The sequence below is a fragment of the Pseudorasbora parva genome, chromosome 13 (genome assembly GCF_024679245.1).
Source record: "Pseudorasbora parva isolate DD20220531a chromosome 13, ASM2467924v1, whole genome shotgun sequence".
Classification (NCBI taxonomy): domain Eukaryota; kingdom Metazoa; phylum Chordata; class Actinopteri; order Cypriniformes; family Gobionidae; genus Pseudorasbora; species Pseudorasbora parva.
In genome coordinates, this window is record NC_090184.1 from 27,189,594 (window position 1) to 27,210,032 (window position 20,439).

The following is a 20,439-nucleotide window of genomic DNA, read 5'->3' on the forward strand; positions in this document are numbered from 1 at the left end:
CTAACCACACTGGGGGAAAAAATATTTTTGAAGTTGTAATTAGAGTGCACAAGAAAATAAATTCATGTTTCATTCAATGCTTAATTTACTTGTCGGTTTCTTGTAATTAATAGTGAAGTTTTCTTGCAATTTCGATGTAAATTTACCTTGGATGCCAGCCGGACATAGCCCCACCCACAATATTTGTGGTATAATCCATTTTGGAGCAACTATGCTCGATCCAGAGCTGTTCGGACCAGTCAAATTGTCACGGTGGGCTTTATACGATGATGGATAGGACGATCAACAGTAACGTAATCATCCACGTCACCAAAGAGCGCTTGGGTTGAATTCATTCTAGTCCTAAACGGAAAACTTGTTCATATAAAGGTAGGTTTATCTAATTAAGTGCAGAGGCATTTTCTTTCCTGGTTCGGTTGAAACAAGCCCCATAAATGCAGCCCAATGGAGCAGTATCAGACTCAGACTGAGTATGACGACGTCAGGCTAAAGTGAATTGTTTCTACATCATTGTCTCTACATCTATGTTTTTTCTTTCTGCATTTCCAGCTTGTATTTTTTCATAGACTCCCTTATTTCCTTTGGCAGAGATAAACAGAAAAGAGTGGGTTCTACATTGTATAATAACTACTGTTCTTTTAGGTTTTGTGTTACTCTAAACATATTGTTTATATGGCGTTGCAGTGTGTGCTGACTCGTGTTGTTTTGGGTCTGATAGCGCGCTGGCATTAATCTCTAGAAAGCTGCTCTTGATCACCCCAGCAGGTGCAGGACAGAGAGATTTATCTACAGTCATAGTCCGATGGCAGCTTTGAGACTCTGGCAGGAAGGAAGAAGCATGGATACTGTCTTCCCATAATGCCCCTGTGCTTTCCTCCTAACGTATGAACTCTGTCTACAGTGCAGAAAGATGCTAGTCTGCAAAATTCGGCTCCTGGTATAAAAAAAGGCAGAAATAATGCCCTCTTTCAGCAGTATATATGAAATACGGTAGTCGGCTTTAGAGGAAATATAAAGTCAATAAGCATCTATAGAAATAGCCATCAGCTATACTGGGTATAAAAAAAAATCTGTTCTGTTGAGTTTTCTCTCTGGCTTATCGTGTGTCTGTGTCACTTGTTGTGTCGCTATCGCTACATAAACAGTTGAACGAGGTGTGCGGTCTCACTCCAGGTCAGTGCAGTGGGAGTGTGACTTTATTGATGGTTTTGTAATGTGTGCTGGCTTTTCTGGTCTTTTATCAGAAGTTTGTTTTCCCACAGGCTTTAAACCTAAACCTCACATGTTGCCTTTGGGAACACTTTATATTAATAGATTTCAGTCTTATAATACACATAAAACTATATTATTAGCAAACTGTGATTATGGACTATTCTACAAATAAAAAGCAATAGAAAAGCTGAAAATGTCCAATACATGTCAAAATATGTTTTTGGAGGAATAAGATGACAAACTCTTTGTTTTACAAAGGCCATCTTCATGGTTAAATTGTATCCCAAATGCAATTAACGCTGTACAATTACAATTAAATGTTTCATACTTTTTGCATGATTTTAAATGATGCACAGTATATATACTGTATATATCAATTATGTATAGTAATATGTATACAGTAAATATACTCAGATCAGGCATAACATTATGACCACTGAAAGGTGAAGTGAATAAGTAAGGGATAATGTATTGCATCACTCTGAAGGGGTTTATTCTGCATAACAACCAGCTGGGTGTACATTATCTCGCTTATTACATGGCTACTAGTCTCAAATAAATTAGACACAAAATATTGTCTTGAGATTAAATATTTTATTAGCTCTTACGCAAAGCTTCCGCGAAGAAAAACAGTTCCAAACTGCTTTAAGCCTGTATCTATTGCTGCTAAATGTTGAAAATGAATGCTGAAAGGGTTAGTTCCCCCAAAAATTAAACCAAGCCTATGATTTACTCACCCTCAAGTCATTATAGGTGTATATGACATTCTTCTTTCAGACAAATACAATCAGAGTTATATTTAAAAAGTCCAGGCTAACGTTAATCCCAGCAGTAGTTGTAGCTGTTTTTGAAGTCCATTAAAAATGCAGCTGTCCGTCAAATAACGTGCTCCATGTGGCTCCGATGGGTTAATAGAGCCTTCTGATTCGAATCGATGCATTTGTGTAAAAAGAAAAATATCCATGTTTAAAACTTTATAAAGGAAACCCGCCTTGAAGTCTTCCATTGTAGCCATGGCTGTTTAAGTATTTAACAGCCACAAGATGGCGCCAGCGTTAAGCATAGAAGTAGTACCGGTCAAGATAACTCGCAGTACCCGGATGAGCGGTTGTTATCTGGAAATAACATACCGCTGGAATGCGCAATTGGCCAATCAGAAAATAGTATTTCACAGAGCTGTGTAATAACACTGATTATCTCTTCATCAGGGCACCGGTTAGTGGGTGGGATATATTAGACACCAAGTGAATATTTTGTCCTCAAATTTGATTGTTTTAGAAGCAGGAAAAAATGGGCAAGCAGATTTGAGCGAGTTTGATAAGGGCCAAATTGTGAAACAACAACTTACAGAATTTAAAGGATCTGCTGCTGACCTCTTTGTGCCAGAGGACACCTTCAGGGGTCTAGTGAAGTCCATGCCATGATGGGTCAGGGCTGTTTTGGCAGCAAAATGGGGACAAACACAATAGGATCCTTTTGGATGGAAATGGATCCTTTTCCCACCCTAGTCCCCACCCTATCATCATCAGCATCATCTTCTTCTCCAGTCCAGTCTGGTAATCTTCTGCCTGTTTCCTTGTCTGTCCTCATCCTGTCTTCATCGCTGGCTGTGGCCAGCCCCTGGATCTGTCGGCACCATTGGTGTCATCCAGCTCCTCGGCTCTGCCACCGCCACTCATTCCATGCGGCTCATCCGCGCCTCAGGCCTTCCTGCCACCAACTCAGGTAGCGGTTGAGGCCCCAGCTGTACCTAAAGCCTCCAGGCCCATCTCTCCATCTGTCAGCCCGTCACCATCACCTCGACTCAATGCTCCTTCATCGCCTCCTTCATCGCCTCCAGAAACTCCGCTGGGCTCCCTCATCATTCCAGGTCGGCCTCCGGCGGTCGACGCTCAGCCTAAGTCTCGGACTTCCAGGATTCGGGCTACGCCCTCACCCTGCACCCCTCCGGCGTCAGCAGGCTCCTCCCTTCCTCCAGCCTCCCCATTGGCCTCGCTTGCCTCATTGTCGTTCTGGCCATCCGGATCCACGTCACCGCCTCAGTCACGTGAGCCAGCAGCTCAGCGCCAGGCTTCCAGGCCTACGATGTCGCCCTGGTCCGTCAGCCACTCTGTTTCGCCGGTTCCTCCTTCCACCATGGTTCCGCCTCCGCTGATCGGTCCAAGGGTTCCATCAACCCTGGCACTCAGGACTCCTCCCTGGATCCTCCCACCATCAGTGCCACCATGGTATTGGTGTCCGTCGACTCATCACCAGCTTCACACCCTCCTCCGAAGCCTTCGCCCCTTTTTACATATAATCTTCTTCACGGCATGCACGGACGCGCCTTTTCTGTCCTGTCGTCACCTGTGCTCATTTGTCTGATTAGGCTATCTTCCCCACCTGTGTCTATTAGTTCCCTCATCTACCTTGTGTATTTATACTCCCACTTCTGTTCTTTCCTTCGTCGGTTATTGTTTGTTGTGTATGGTTAATGTTGGAAGTAAAGTCTGTGTTAAACCCTCATCTCGAGTTGCACCTCTTCCACTTCTTCAACCAACCCTGACAACACGCACCCAAATGATCTTAATGCCCACATCTCAAACACACTCCCATATCTGTAATTAACACAGGGATGTTAGTCCCGTCCAAATCGGTACCGAAAATCACAGACATTTTTAGGACTCAAAGGTCCTAGAAGACGAGTCCCTTCTGAATAGGTCTTTTGTATTTTCATCAAATATAAAATAAAGACTGTGTTATTGTTTCAATACAATCCGAGACCCACCACCGTTGCTGGTACCGGAGTGGGGGGAAATATCCCCACGTTTGGCCCAGGTGTTAATTTCCAACCTTGCTTATTACAGAGCAAGTACATTTTTATAGATGCATTTTTCTGTCAGGCTCATTATATTCCCTTCTACATCCATGCAGCCAGTCAGTTTTTCTCTAAATAAACATTCTGCCAGCAACTCTCACCTCAGCAAGACTTCATTAATTGCAATCTTCTTACTAATAATTCTATTTTACTGGACCATTTCAGTTTTTAATGTGGCGTGTGAGTAAGGAAACTTTTTTAAAACAGAGCATTTAGATTAGTTGTTTAGATTAATAAGAGTTTTCTTTTCTTTTTATATCAGTCATTGTTGATGACGTAGCAGCCAGTCTGGTAGCACTGGCTGTCTGTGATCAACCTATAAATACGGATACTGGGCTTCTATCTTTAGCAGTATAATAAGACATGCTGTTCTCTGTGCATTGCTGTGGGAAATGAAGACAAACACTTTTTCTTTGCAAAGCAAGTGACTTGGAGAGACTTGTGGCATAGGTATATTGGAGTGTTGTTAGTGTTCAGTTCTGATGTGAATTTTTGTGTATCTAGATGGCACAGTGTAATCTTCCTTTTTGTGAGTGTAAAGGGAAACCACAGTGTGAGCCTCTTGGCCTTATGTTTGCCTCACAAAATGAGCCAACTGTGCCTGCTTCTATCCAAAACTGACAAGGCTTTCAACTGCATCCCCGTATGGGCCGCCACACATGGCTGTTTTCTGGTTCTGTCCCTGTTTCTTTCTGTTTTTAGTCCAGTTATCTTGGGTTGATGGAGGTAGCAGGAGACCATTCGTCCAACCCTTCCAGCCTCTAGCATGCAGACAAAATACCAGACACACATACACACAGCATTAGCAGACATAATCCCATTGGCTGTGTGTGCTTCCAACACACTAGACATGGCCAGACAACTGAAGAATTATCATCTGTTTAACACAGTTTCATTTATAACAAGTCAGACTGTGATAGCAGCACAAAATTAAACATCAATTTAAAAAAGACCCTAGTTACTGTTTTGCGTGCTGATGGTCTTGTTGTAAATGATGTACCAGTACACTTGAAAAAAAATGGTTTCCATTTTGCTGATCGTTTGGACCATGACAGCTGAATAATGTTAACCAATAGCCAAATAGCTATTTGAGGCATTGTTTTAGCAAACTTGCATAAAGATCCTGCTTCAATCATGTATCCTTCTTCATTAATGCATTTCTATGTATTCATGAAATGTCACGTGTTACTTGACTGTAGCCCTGTCCCCTAAACATGCAGGAATGAGATGCTGCACCTTGCGCTATGGGAAACATCTTTATTTCACCATGTGCTCAAACAAGTATCGTCTAGCAACTCTCAATACACTTCTAAGCTGTAAACTCTGGTCGGGCAAATCACATCGTGTATAGAGTCAGTGGGCAGGGCTTAACATAATGACAGCCGAGTTGCGCTTGCGTGCTTCTAGTAAACACAGAAACTGGCGAACGGCAGTCTTTCGAATCAGCTTTGACCGCGACTCTGGAAGACTTGGAGTTAAGCTTTTCTCTGAGAAAAGAACAAAGAACGGCACTGAAGTAATTCTTAAGAAGGGAAGATGTGTTCTGAGTTTTGCCGACCGGATGCGGCGAAAGTTTAATCTTTCAACTAGCTCTGGTTGGTTTTAGCACTATCCAATTGCGTGCACGCCGTGCAGAGGGAGTTTGAAAGACAACCGTTTATCCCGCCCCTCGGATTGAGCCCTGTCAATGGCGAGTTTCCAGACCAAACATCTTGATGTGGGTCTGGCTTGTCAGGCTAATGAATCCATGATAAATCTCTCTAAATCTCGCAGTTATAACTAAATCCACTGGGTGGCGCCAGTTTAGTGTATCTGGTCACATAATGTTGTCGTCTGCCTCGTGATGTTTGGAATTACTTAGATGAAAACTGATAATGATATTACAAAATGGAGGTATTTTTGATCAAAGTAATTAATGAAACCGAGTTATAATATCACCAGCACAACGAGAATCACATGAAATCCAAACACCAGTCGAGTGAGGAAAGACAGAGTTCACTGCATCACGAGTGCAGGTAAGCACATCTGTACCCCGAGTGAGAGCGAGAGAACTTATTATAGCAAAATGATCTCGAGACAAATGCTTCCTTTAAGTTTCGTTGAGGGTTTAAGAACAGAAAACCAAAGTGCTTCACTCAAACTTCATTTAACTCCGTTATCTTTGTCTCCACAACGTCTGCCACTGGCGCATTGTCATACGAGAATAATATCATCATCCAATAATATTATCGTTTCTCTCAACATGAAAATGTGAAAGAATACAAACACGACAACCAAATACCAACTCAGAAATTGTGATGACACATTGATTAAAAAAAAATAAAATAAAAACTTCTCTCTCATTTTCTCAAAATACCTCATTTAAATAAACAAATATTTGAATATTAGATTTTTATGAGCCCCCAAATATTAAAATACAAAACTTTAGAAAAATCCATCCCTAATATATATTAAAACAAATTAGCACAGAATCAACTTTGCACTACTGCCTGTGACTGCAAATTTCACAGTCTGGCAAGAGCATTAGAAAGGGAAGGAGCCATCTCTGGCTCATTGACCAAATCGACATGCAAGCCACATGGTTTAAACGAGGGTGTTGAGGCAGCAACAATTGCTATAACATATTTATTTGAGAGCTCCTTTCAATTAAAGCACTCTGCTCGAGGCTCTTTCGCAAGATACCTGAAGGCACACCTGTTGCACATCTATTTATATTCTCTCACAAGTGTGCATTCCAATAATGTTATCAGAAAGCCAAGTTCTTGCTGTATGTTTCGCAAGCGGTCAAACAAAGATGTTTCCCATAGCGGAAGGCGCAGCATTGAGAGTAGCTTTTGATAGGGAACCACTGTTTAAATATTCTATGTCCATAACAGAACCACATTCCAAATTCCACAACAGAATTCACTGTCATGTCAAATACAAACATGTGCTACAATTGTGGCTGTCATATTTATTTCCAGTCAATTCACTTCCCTTCATAATTTGGTTAAAACATGTACTGTTGTGTAACATGTTTTAATACCTTCCCTCAGCCGTCTCTTCACCCCATATACTTCAGCATCCTCACACCTTTTTATTCTCTTTCTATAACATGTTTACAGTATTCACTCACACACAGCATGTGGTTGCTGTATGTGTTGGTGAAAAAATCATTAATGTTCTGTGTGATGCATTTAGCATATTGTTTCCTGTTTGCTGAATATTTATTCAAATATATTACACATTTAATCAGCTTTTTCTGTTAATTATTTATCAGAGTGGGTTGTCGACCACAAAATTACTGAATGTTTGATTTACTTAGCAAGGCATTAAGTTAGCTATAAATAGAAATGCAACATGAAAAGGTTGGGTCGGTCACAACAGCAAAAACATGTTTTTGTTCTCTAATTTGTCAGCGAATATTGAATTAGAAACTAACAATCTCACGAGACTTATATGAAATATAAAATAGCAAAAGATGAAGAGGTCAGAAAGGGAATAGTTGCATCACCAGTATCTCTTCCCACCATCCATGCATCATTAACTGCACACACATACAGTCTCTTAAAGGGATAGTTCACCCAAAACTGAAAATTCAGTCATTAATTACTCACCCTTTTATGTTGTTCCAAACCCATAAGACCTTCGCTCATCCTCGGAACACAAATGAAGATATTTTTGATGAAATCTGAGAGCTCTCTGAGCCCTTAATAAACAGCCATTTCAAAACACACATTCAAGGGCCAGAAAGATAGTAAAAACATTGTTGCATAAAACCTGTCTGAACATTGTCATTCATGAGTCTAAATGTTTTTCTAAATAATTACATTTAGAACCAACTCAAACCACATGTATTGAAATATAATATTACTGGCAGCCTTAGAAACATGGAATGTGTAAAGCAGTTTTTTTATGTTATAAAAATATTAAGTAACTATACAATATATATATATATATATATATATATATATATATATATATATATATATATATATATATATATATATATATATATATATATATATATATATATATATATATATATATATATAACAAAAAAGGACGTTAAAAGCCCTACATATTACTACATTACTGTTGTCTGGTTATCACCAGACCAAGCTCAATTTAAGATTGAACATTTGGCAGTCTGGAGAGTCTGTTCTGTATTTTCTACTGCACAAGAGGCATGATAAACGAGCATAATTCAAATGACTCTGTACACAATTGGATAGTCCTTCAACCAATCATATTACATTACATTACATTATTACCAATCACAGACATATTACAGTATATACAGCTCTGTAATATATATATATATATATATATATATATATATATATATATATATATATATATATATATATATATATATATATATATATATATATATATATATATATATATTAAAGAATCTACAAAAATATTAAGCTGTTTTCAGCACTGAACTGTTTTCCGCAGTGATAATAATAAGAAATGTTTCTTGAGCACCAAATCATATTAGAATGATTTCTGAAGGATAATGTGACAATGAAGACTGAAGTGATGGTTAATTGCTGATATCTAAATATCTTAAATATAATCATGAATGAATTATGTATAAATAAACTTTTCTTAATCTTATCAATGTTGTAAACAGATTTCTTAATGAGCCCTTGAAGAATATAAAAAGTACTGACCCCAAATATTTAAATGTTATGTATAACTGTTTTATTTATAAGTTCATGTATTTCCTGGGAATCAAACATAAGACTTTGCTAGTGCACTACTGTTCTCGCATGTTTTTTTTTTAGATGGTTTATGAAAATGACAATAGTAGCTCTGCAAGACTGCATTTATGCAGAACAAACGCCTGAAGTATAGTTTGCCTAAAACTGTATTATTTTGCTGCCTTGTGAGCAATAGTATTTCTTTTTGGAAATCTGTAATGCATTTTAGATAGGAACAATGCTAAACAAAGCAAGAGTATGTGTGAATGTCACTCAACTGTGAATGTGATTTAATGATGCATGTTAGAACACGTGACAATGCTTTACTTTGCAGTGATGCTGAGTCAGCATGTACCAAATTGACTAAGAAATATATTAAAGTTATCCTGAGTTTAAAGTAATTAATCTCTTCCATATTAAAGTCAGAGATCTCAAACCCTTAATACAATATAATCCTCCTATTTTACGCAGACATTCACATGTGTACCTCCAGGTCTGTTCTCTCAGTCTAAAGCACTATGCATGAACAAACCACATTTAACGTGTGTGTGTGTGTGTGTGTGTGTGTGTGTGTGTGTGTGTGTGTGTGTGTGTGTGTGTGTGTGTGTGTGTGTGTGTGTGTGTGTGTGTGTGTGTGTGTGTGTGTGTGTGTGTGTGTGTGTGTGTGTGTGTGTGTGTGTGTGTGTGTGTGTGTGTGTGTGTGTGTGTGTGTTTAGAAGTCACTGTAATTGTAGGTTGCTTGTCTCAGTGAGTAACTGCAGCATAAAGCTGGCGCAGGCTGTGGCCTCAAGCATGAAATTACAAAAGAAATTTAATTTGCTTCACATCCATTGTCTTCACAGAGATCATGGACAGGACACTACCCGAGTAGTTGAAGGTTTTAACATGTGCGCCTGGGGCAGTAAGTCTCACAAATTGTTTCACAATTTCTGAATATGTAAAATCACGGCCTCACACCAACTCGTCACATATTGACGCTTGGTCAGTTCCCTTCGGCGTCACTTTTTAATGCACAAGGTACTCCATTCCAAGTTTTACAAATGATTGATTTGTGTAATGAAAATCCCCAAAAGGTCCCCTCCATCCGCTACAGAAACCCGGCTGGAAACCAAGCAGCAACCTCCCCCAGTTTCTGTTGAAGCCAATACGGTTGTAACTTAAACTGCAATTCCTTGACTGGCCACTAGGGACAGGGTCCAGAACGGAGCAGAATCTTATTGAGCCCCATGTTAAAATGCCCAGCTTTACAGCAGAAAAAAACATGCTTACAGCCTGGTACAAATTGTGGTTTTGGTCTATACGCCTAATTTTGCCCTTCATGACAACTGTGAGGGGGGTGAATGTTTTATAACCCATTCGGTTACATTATATGAAGCCTTAAAGTTCTGTATAATTAAGGGCGTGGCCACTTTGATTGACAGGATTGCCATTTATCCGCTGTCTGTTAGTCATCGCATCACCTCAGCTTTGCCCACGTCCCACCTCTTTGCCCATTTTCTGTAATCCAGCCGTGATGAATGATGACGCGTAGCCAAGATGGTAACGGCCAGCTCGTCTCTACTTTACACTTCAAAATTGAAATATAAACATCAAAAAATGTGTTTTCACGTGGTATAGATAGTTTTAATGATCTTAATTTAGGAGCAGTAGACTGGTTCACGTGTAAATAGGCTAGAAGTGTGTGTACTGTACAAAATGAGTGTTTCTTTGAAAAGGTATTGAGTGTATACCCCCTGAGAGAGTACTTTAGGCGTTTGAGTTTGTGTGTATCTGACCATGATTGTGTTTAAAGATTATTCTCTTCTGTAGCTGTGGTTGTCTTGGCATTTCTCTTGCACAATCTTTAATGAATTAAGGGGACATTGAACTCGACATTGATTTGTTTGCTGTCGTTCAAATAGTAACACGTCACAGACAGGGACACAACTTCAGTTGAACTTCAGTTCAATTCAGTTCAATTCAATTTAGATGTTTTTTTGTATAAAGATTTGAAACATTGTCAACAGCTTTGTATGGTGGTGGCTGTGATTAAGGATTTGGGTGGATTCAGACCCAGGGAGGGTCAATTCATAGACTGGAGAGTCACTGACATTCCCTGGTCCTAAATTGTTACTAAATAACAATAATCACAAGTGTAACTAGCCGTGCACCTTTGATGATGCTTCTGAACATGCTGAAAAAAAAGCATAAGGTATACTATTTCTCTAGAGCTAAACAAATGAACCGAGTTTCAAATAGTGTTTATCCATATGGTCCATCTAAATAGCTGCATTAATTCACAGGAGGATTAGTTATGATTTATTTGTAAATAGTAGAGATTTTAGGCTCATACCACACACAGATACCCCAAATGGCCATTCAGTTTAGTGTGTGTTTGCTTGTTTGTTTCAAGACCTTGACAACACAGTTTCACAATTTAGCAAACAAAGAACTAGCATTAGGCCTACTTCCTGACCTCTATGCAGTATTATATCATCTCTTAACAAGGCCACATATTAAGGTCTGGTTACTGTCTGGTAAGCAAACAGGTTAGATGCAGGAGAAATGAGTAGGAAAAAGTAATTGATTGACCTCTAAAATGGCAAGGCTTGAGTTTTGCTTCCGGTCAGCAGTGGTGAGAATTTACCAACAGTGGTCTGAGTAGAGACAAACCACAAACCGGCAACAGGGTGTTGGGTGCCCAAGGCTCATCGATGCATGAGTGCAACGAAGGCTATCCCAGCTGTTTTGAGCCAACAGAAGGTCTAATGTGGCGCACAACATTTTAATGATGGTTTTGGGAGGAATGTGTCAAAACACACAGTGCATTGCACTCTGATGCATATGGGACTGTGTAGCCGCAGACAAATCAGAGTGCCTATGATGACCCCTGACCAAAGTCGCAAAGCACCTACGGTGTCGGAAGTGGAGCAGTGGAAGTTCACCTGGTCCGATGAAGTCCCGTTTTCTTTAACATCACTGGCCTGTTGCACAAAGCTGGCTTCAGTTACTACCCAGGTAAGTTCAAGATTAGTTTGAGCAAACTCTGTTTTTTCAGCCCCAGGGAAGTGGATTCATTTTTAGCAGTGTTTATTACCATGGTAACCTACACGGCACAGCTAACCTGCGGTGCGTTTTCCAACTTGCAAACTCTGGATTAAACCTGAGTTGACAGAGAACATGTATATTAAGCTTTAAGAGACCGTTGAACTTGATCTAAACCAGGTTGGAATTATCTGTCAACTCTAAACCTACTCTGAAACTCAGAGTTGGTTCAGCTAGCTTCATGCAACTGGCCTCATGTGGATAACCGATCGTGTATGTGTGCGTCATTCACCTGGGGAAGTGTGGGACAACAACAAGTTGGTGGAGGGGTTGTGATGCTCTGGGCAATGTTTTGCTGGGAAACCATGGGTCCGGCCATTCATGGGGAAGTAAATCTGGCACATTCTACCAACCTAAACATTGTTGCTGACCACCCTTTCATGAAGATGGTGTTCCCTTGTGGAAGTGACCTCTTTCAGCAGGATAATGCACTTATCCACACTGTACACATTGTTCAGGAATTGTTTGAGGAACATAATGGAGAGTTCAAGTTTCTCCAAATTCCCCAGATCTAAATCCAGTTGAGCATCTATGGGATATGCTGGACCAACAAGTTCGATCCATGGTGGATCCACCTCGCAACCTACAGGAATTAAAGGATCTGCTGCAAACATCTTAACATCACAATCTGCTCAGTTACTGGGATTTTCACACACAACCATTTATAGGGTTCACAAAAAATGGTGTGAAAAGGGAAAAACATCCAGTATGTGGCAGTCCTGTGGGCGAAAATGCCTTGTTGATGCTAGTGGTCAGAGTAGAATGGGCCGACTGATTCAAGCTTATAGAAGAGCAACTTTGACTGAAATAACCACTCTTTACATCCAAGGTATGTAGCAAAGCATTTGAGAAGCAACAACATGCACAACCTTGAGGTGGATGGGCTACAACAGTAGAAGACCCCACCGGGTACCACTCATCTCCACTACAAAAATAGGAAAAAGAGGCTACAGTTTGCACAAGCTCACCAAAATTGGACAGTTGAAGACTGGAAAAATGTTGTCTGGTTTGATGAGTCTCGATTTCTGTTGAGACATTCAGATGGTAGAGTCAGAATTTGGCGTAAACAGAATGAGAACATGGATCCATCATGCCTTGTTACCACTGTTCAGGCTGGTGGTGGTGGTGTAATGGTGTGGGGGATGTTTTCTTGCCACACTTTAGGCCCCTTAGTGCCAATTGGGCATTGTTTAAATGCCACAGCCTACCTGAGCATTGTTTCTGACCATGTCCATCCCTTTATGACCACCATGTACCCATCCTCTGATGGCTACTTCCAGCAGGATAATGCACCATGTCACAAAGCTTGATCATTTTAAATTGGTTTTTTGACCATGACAAAGAGTTCACTGTACTAAAATGCGAGTCCTCAACCCAATAGAGCATCTTTTGGATGTGGTGGAACGGGAGCTTCATGCCCTGGATGTGCATCCCACAAATCTCCATCAACTGCAAGATGCTATCCTATCAATATGGGCCAACATTTCTAAAGAATGCTTTCAGCACCTTGAATCAATGCCACATAGAATTAAGGCAGTTCTGAAGGCAAAAGGGGGTCTAAATGCTCATTAGTATGGTGTTCCTAATAATCTTTTAGGTGAGTGTGTATATATATACAAGTCTGGACTTGATCCATAGAGGAGTAATTATCCCCGAACAGAAACTGTTCGGACCAATGAAATCATCAGGGCGGGCTTTAGACGATGACGGACAGATGATCAACAGTAACGTAATCATGCACGTCATCAAAGGGGCTTGGATTATATTTGTTCGGATCCTAAACGGAGAGCTTGTTTGTATATGCATTCACCTTCACAATTTCTCTCAAAAATGATGATCATGTTGGGTAAGTACTCTATGTACCATTAAATTCTTTTTTTTTTTTACAACAGCAAAGATCGTTTATTTCAGCGCACGTGCAGACAGGGTTGCCAAGTTTTTACAACAAAACCCGCCAACTACTAGCCCAAAACAATAGCTTCTCGGGGGGGTTCTCCGGAAAAAAATTGTGTTTGGGGGCTAAAATGTGTGTTATTTAGGCAAGGTTGCCTGTTAAAATTCGCACTCATGGGTCTATCACATAATAGTCACTTCAACCTGCGGACGTAGAAAACAACCGGCGGAAAAAAACGCGGACTTAGCAACAAAGTGCAGTTGAGCTCTGTTGACATTTGACAATGCGTCGCTTCGTTGCTCTGATTGGTTGTAGGTCTATCCAATCGAGGTCTTTCCTGGTTCGGATAAAACACGCCCCATAATCACAGCCCAATGGAGCAGTTTCAGACTCATATTCTGACTAGAATTGAGTATGACCACGTCAGGCTGAAAACATCCATATGTGAAATGAATTGTCGTTCCTCTGATCAGCTAGGGAAGAATAAGTGCATTAAGAAAAGAAAAAAGAGGAGGAAATAATGAATGGATGTGTCAGCAGGTTCAAGTGTACCAATTTGAGAACAAAAAGTTCTGGTGTGAAAATGAGGGCAGTAGACATACATTTATTTTGGTGGGTTCACGCTGAGAACATTGTGAAAGGGATGCTTGTAGATTAACATCTGACAGAATCAGACAGTCCGTGCTCTCTCCTGATTGTGTTCAGTCAATTCCAGAACAGCTCAGATGATCACCATCACCAAGACAGATTCCTTATCAATTTTATTCTTCATAAAACCCTGGAGGTACAATGCATTACTTAAATTGTAGGTAATAAAATGAAAAGAAAAAAAATCTGGTTTTACTTTCATGCAGATACAACTAAAGAAAGAACCATTTTCATACATTACTTGGTTTCTGAAAGAAATTTGACAGAGGTAAAATGGTTACATGGTGCATATTTCCCTCCTCTCGACCGCTTTCACATTCAAGGTGTTTGGATGACATGGAGTGTGTTTAAATGAAACCCAGTGTACAGCTGCTGTCAGAAGAGCAATCCTGGCTTTCAGATACAAGATCAATTTCACAATATGGTGGGATCCAGACTAATGCCCCCCGCTGATGGGATCCAAGTCTATACCTCACCTTTAAGGCTGCTACCTGTAATGTGTAATCTGTGTGAAAAATATGAGATTACTGATAATCTTGTCTTCACTTGGAGAACAGAGGTGTGACACCTAGATTAAATTCTCAGGAATTGTCTCAAATGTTTTTTCTGGAATGAGACATACATTTTTTAAAATGGCAGGACAGCTGCAGTCAGACAGCGTGTTCTCATCAAGCAGCGTGCAATTGGAGTATTCTGTGGATGTGTCTTGAGCAGAGAGAAGACACAGGCTTTGAAATCTCCCATCAGCACCTAGTGTGTCCCTCATCCCGCTTTACCGGGGGGAATGATGGAGGAAGTTTAAAGATAGCAATGTTGCTTTGATTAAAATCGGTTTTCAACAGAGTTTGAAAGGTGCAGTTTACTGTCATTTAAGTGGAATTGCACATATAAAACTGTGCAAATTTAGGGCAGTCAATCAATTAAAAAGAAATACAGTACCAATATATGGTATTTATATAATATATTATATTAGGAAACAATTATCATGATTTCCACAAAAATACAACTGTTTATCATTGATAATAAAAAAAAAGGTTCTTGAGCGCTAAATCGGCATATTTCAATGATTTCTGTAGGATATAACACTAAAGACTGAAAAAATAAAAATGTGTAATATTTTAATAATATTTTTTTACTGTATTTCTGATCAAATAAACGCAGCTTTGGTGAGCAAATGTGTTTTTTTCTGGTTGTTTTACTAAACTTTTAAATTGTCGCGTACACTGTCAGAAAAAAAGGTTTGTTGCTGTCAATGGGGTGGTACCCTATAAGGTACAAAACCGAAAAGGTACTAATATATGCACTCTTAAAGTACTGATGGGTACCTTTTAAGGTACAAATATGTCCCATTTAGGAATTAGGAGTCAGTATATTAGCACAATTATCACTGGCTAACAGTCTATTGGAGTCCATTTTGCAAGCAAGGTTTGAGGTGGACACAGTTTTGTATTTATTATTTGGACATCTGGAATTCCAGCTACGATTATTTTTAAACTATGGGTTTACACCAGGGATTCCTAAACTTTTTCATGCTAGTGTAAGCAGTCTTACTTAACCCGCAGCCTCTAGCTTCAGTCGCTAGAGCTCCTCTTGAGATCAAGGGAATGAGGTCTATCCGCAGAGCTCTCCCTGGCCAATGTCAGCCACACCGGCTATGCTAAATTAGAGAATTCTCTGTCATTTATAGTGCCACATTCTCTTCTGCTTGAGGTGCATGTCACTCAAATGTTACTTTGACGTTTGTGTGTGTGCGTGCGTGCACATGTGTGTGTTCTCTCGCTCACTCTCAGATCTCTATCTCTCTCAAGGATAATCACATTGATTAACTGCCTGGCTGATGGGTAAAGAGTGGAGTGGATCTGTGTCGATGGAGAGAGAGTAAGCGAGAGGATCTGCTTTATTGATTCATCAGCTGTCACATTTAGCAGTTCAGTAACCTGTTAATTTACACCGTCCACAACCATCCTAGAGAACTAATTATCACTGTGTGTGTGCTTTCATTCATTCTAGTAGCTTTTCTTGAACTTGAACTTGAAAACATCACAGTGACACCTGCTTATGAAGTACTATTACTGTATATATGTGAACACTTGCTAATAAGTGAATTTAAAAAGCTCATCTGTTTTTCACAGCTTGCCGCAAAACTATCTGCCAAATAATGAGCAGCCGAATGCTTTCGCTCCTGCAAAAGGACCAAATTCCTCAGATAATACAGACGATTTTCTCTTACATACACTGACTGAGCAGTAGAAGGAAAAGAAAAGCTTGAGGTAAATGAGATCTTGCACTCATACTGAGAGAAAGCGAAAGAGAGAGATGGAAAGAAAGTGTTAGACCCTTTAGCCATGCAGATTTAAGGTTGATAAGCTTTATCACCGTGCCATTGAATAATGTGAGCCGCTGGATTATTGTTTCTGTGGAATTACACCATGTGTGGCATTTGTTTTCTCTCTGTCCCGACACACACACACACATGCAGAGATGGAGGACGGCTATATTACAATACAATCACACAGTGAGATGCCTGCAGCAATAGTTTGAAGTGTCTGAAATGCAGTCATCATATGGCGGTTAAGACAGCAGTCTACCCTCTCAGAATGCATTTAGCCTTCCATTAAAAATCAGCACACAAATTATTCCTCTCAGACCGGCCTTCTGCCTTCTGGAAGTGTCTTTTCTAGTCTTCCCCCAAGGGAGCAGAATAAATTCAAGGTGAAAGAAAAGAGTGCGTGTGTGTTTGTCTTGGAAAAGGTATGGAATGCAAGACTGTGTTTGGACCTCTGGCCTGGACCCCATGGCTTTGCTGTAATTTGATTCTGTTATGGATGTTGAGAGGTCATAGGTCAAACCACCTGAAAAGAGCCAGAGCCACAAAAACCAGATACATGTTTAAAATTTTGGGGTTCCATATAAAAAAGAAAATCATCTTGGTTTGGAACGACATGGGGGTGAGTGAAAAATAAAATTTAAAATCATAAATAAAATCATACCATTTGATTAGGGTTAGGGAATAGAAAATATCATTATCTTAGTATAAACAAAAATCAATAGAAACTTCCCAGTGCAATAGAAACATAAATGTGTGTGGATGTTTGTTCTATGGATTTTTATACACTGTTGGTGAATGACACATGGAGGCATTACACTGAATATGAGCTGTTTGGCTTGTTTAAAGGATTCGCTGCTTATTTATTGCGCACGTTTATCAGGAGAGACGACACAATGATGCAGTCATTTTCATTCCATTCATCCCTCTTGCTGAATCCCATTAAATTCCTGCTTTCTCTTGCTTTCTCATCTGAAAGAGTGGTCATCTCTCTGTGTCTGGGTTTATGGATTCTGCCTCATATGTGAGGACAAAAATTGATTGTGCAAAAAATATACTTCTCCTTAAGTAATATAACCTTTCCACCTCGCACCACCTCTCTATCTTTCTTCCTCCTTGGTCTGGCACAGGAAACAATACAAATATCTTTACAATTCTTCATACCTGGATGCTGGAGATACTGCTCATATTTTCAAGTAGGACTAGCTGAACCCAAGGATACCCAATCTACCCTTTAGAAAAAACAATAGGTTACTAAGTTGCTAAAAGAAAGCAGCTAATTACATTGAAGACATTTACGGGAATTAATATCAGATGACATTTAACTCTGGAATCAGAGCAATCTTTATCAATCTTTATTTTGAACAAAATGCTGTTCATAAAATTTAGCTAAAAATATACACCTTCAGCAAGGACAAAAGTGACAGAAAAGACATTTATAATGTTAAAATATATATATATATATATATATATATATATATATATATATATATATATATATATATATATATATATATATATGTATTTTTTTTTAAATGACCATGATTTAAAAATTACAAATGTTTTCAACATTAATAATAAAAAGAATTGTTCATTGAGCACCAAATTAGCATATTACAATGATTTTTGAAGGATCATGTGACACTGAAGATGGGGGAATGATGTTGAAAATTCAGCTTTGCCATCACAGGAATAAATTATGGATTTTATTATATATATATATATATATATATATATATATATATATATATATATATATATATATATATATTATATATATATATATATATATTTTTTTTATTTTTTTTTTTTTTTTTTTTATTTTTTTTTTTTTTTTATTTTTTTTTTTTTTTTTTTTATCAGCACTAGGTAACTTTTCTACCTTCATTATATATTTTCAAGACTCTTGTGATGATACATCGACCTCCAATAGGATGAATGACTTGTCTGCCATAGCCTGACGGGATCTGTATCATTTTTAATCAAACTTTTTTAAACTTGCTTTACGGCATATACGTCACTTCCACCACCACCCCCACTTCCTTACATTCGGACGTGCGAACCCAACTATCGTTTGTTTGTCGGATGTTATTCGGTTGTTAAGGCTGACGTCACGCGGCAGCGCTTCCGGGTCCAAACGCTCTATCTTATACCGCAAGAAAAACTACAAACGGTGCTAATATACACACACACAATGCTGTGTAATACTACAAAAAAGTTATAATAATAACCTTTTTCTCCATAGCAAAATTCCAGATGGCCAGACAGTTATTCATCTTTTATAAATTGTTAAAATATTAAAGTCTGTAACGCTGTGACCATAGAAAATGTTGTGTAGACTGTAAGTATTTAAAATGTTTAACTTTTTTAAATGTTTGATGTTTAATATGAAAAAATAGCGCTCATAAACAGAAAATCTCAAAAATTTAAAAATTTTTGCATATTTCATCCGACCAATAAAAGAAAAGTGTTTTTAATACAAAAAAAGTAAATCTTCAAATAATTAGGTTCAGCTATGCACTCAATACTTGGTCGGGAATCCCTTTGCAGAAATGACTACAGCACTCTGGGAAAAGCCTATTCGTTCAGAAATTTCTTTCTGTGTCTCGCTTGAGGGTGTCAATGATGGCCAGCAGTCAGGTCGGCAGTCTTACCCATGATTGCGGTTTTGAGTTATGAACCAGGCTGGGAGTTTTTAAAAGCCTCAGGAATATTTTGCAGATGTTTAGAGTTAATTAGTTGATTCAGATGATTAGGTTAATAGCTCGTTTAGAGAATCTTTTCATGATATGCTCGTTTTTTGAGATAGGAATTTTGGGTTTTCATGAGCTGTATGCCAAAATCATCAGTATTAAAACAATAGAAGACCTGAAATATTTAAATTGGTGTGCAATGAATGTAAAATACATGAAAGTTTAATTTTTATCATTACATTATGGAAAATAATGAACCTTTATCACAATATGCTATTTTTTTAAGAAGGACCTGTATATATAATATATATATATATATATATATATATATATATATATATATATATATATATATATATATATATATATATATATATATATTTGATCAAATAAACTCCAAACCTTATATAAATTAACTGATTCACCAAAATTAAGCAGGATTCTTGAGCTACAGTCACGCTACTGAAAAATAAAGTATAGCATTGTTTCTTTTAGTTAGATATCCAACACTGCAGTGGTTACAGTTATAATGTACTTAAGCAGTTTTCATACAGCAGAACGCAATGAGTTTCTCAGAGTGCATTCTTATTATGTAGTCATTAGTGTGCGCTTCCTACTGCAGGCGATAATTGGTTTGCACACCTCCCACCACACTGTTTGTTCGGAAGCTGCTTTGCATTCAGGATAGTAAAGCACCCATGTTACTTTATGTTCTGTGCTTTTCACCATGAACTGTTTTGAAATAAGTTTTAAAACTGCTCTTTGTGAGTAGATATAATTGCTGATAAGCACTGAGATATATTTCCTGCTCAGTTTTGATAACATGTTTTATGATCTCCAATATTACTTCAGGACTGGCATGTATAAGCTTTATATTATATAAAATCTTTGTATAAATTTATATAAGTTGACATGAAACGGAAGTTGCAAAAGTCTTTGCTTTTTCCATATTGTAGCATATATCCAAGTAAAACAGCTTGTCAAAACATTTTCTTGATTTTGGAAGTTTGGTCTGATTGGTCAGTTTGAATGTC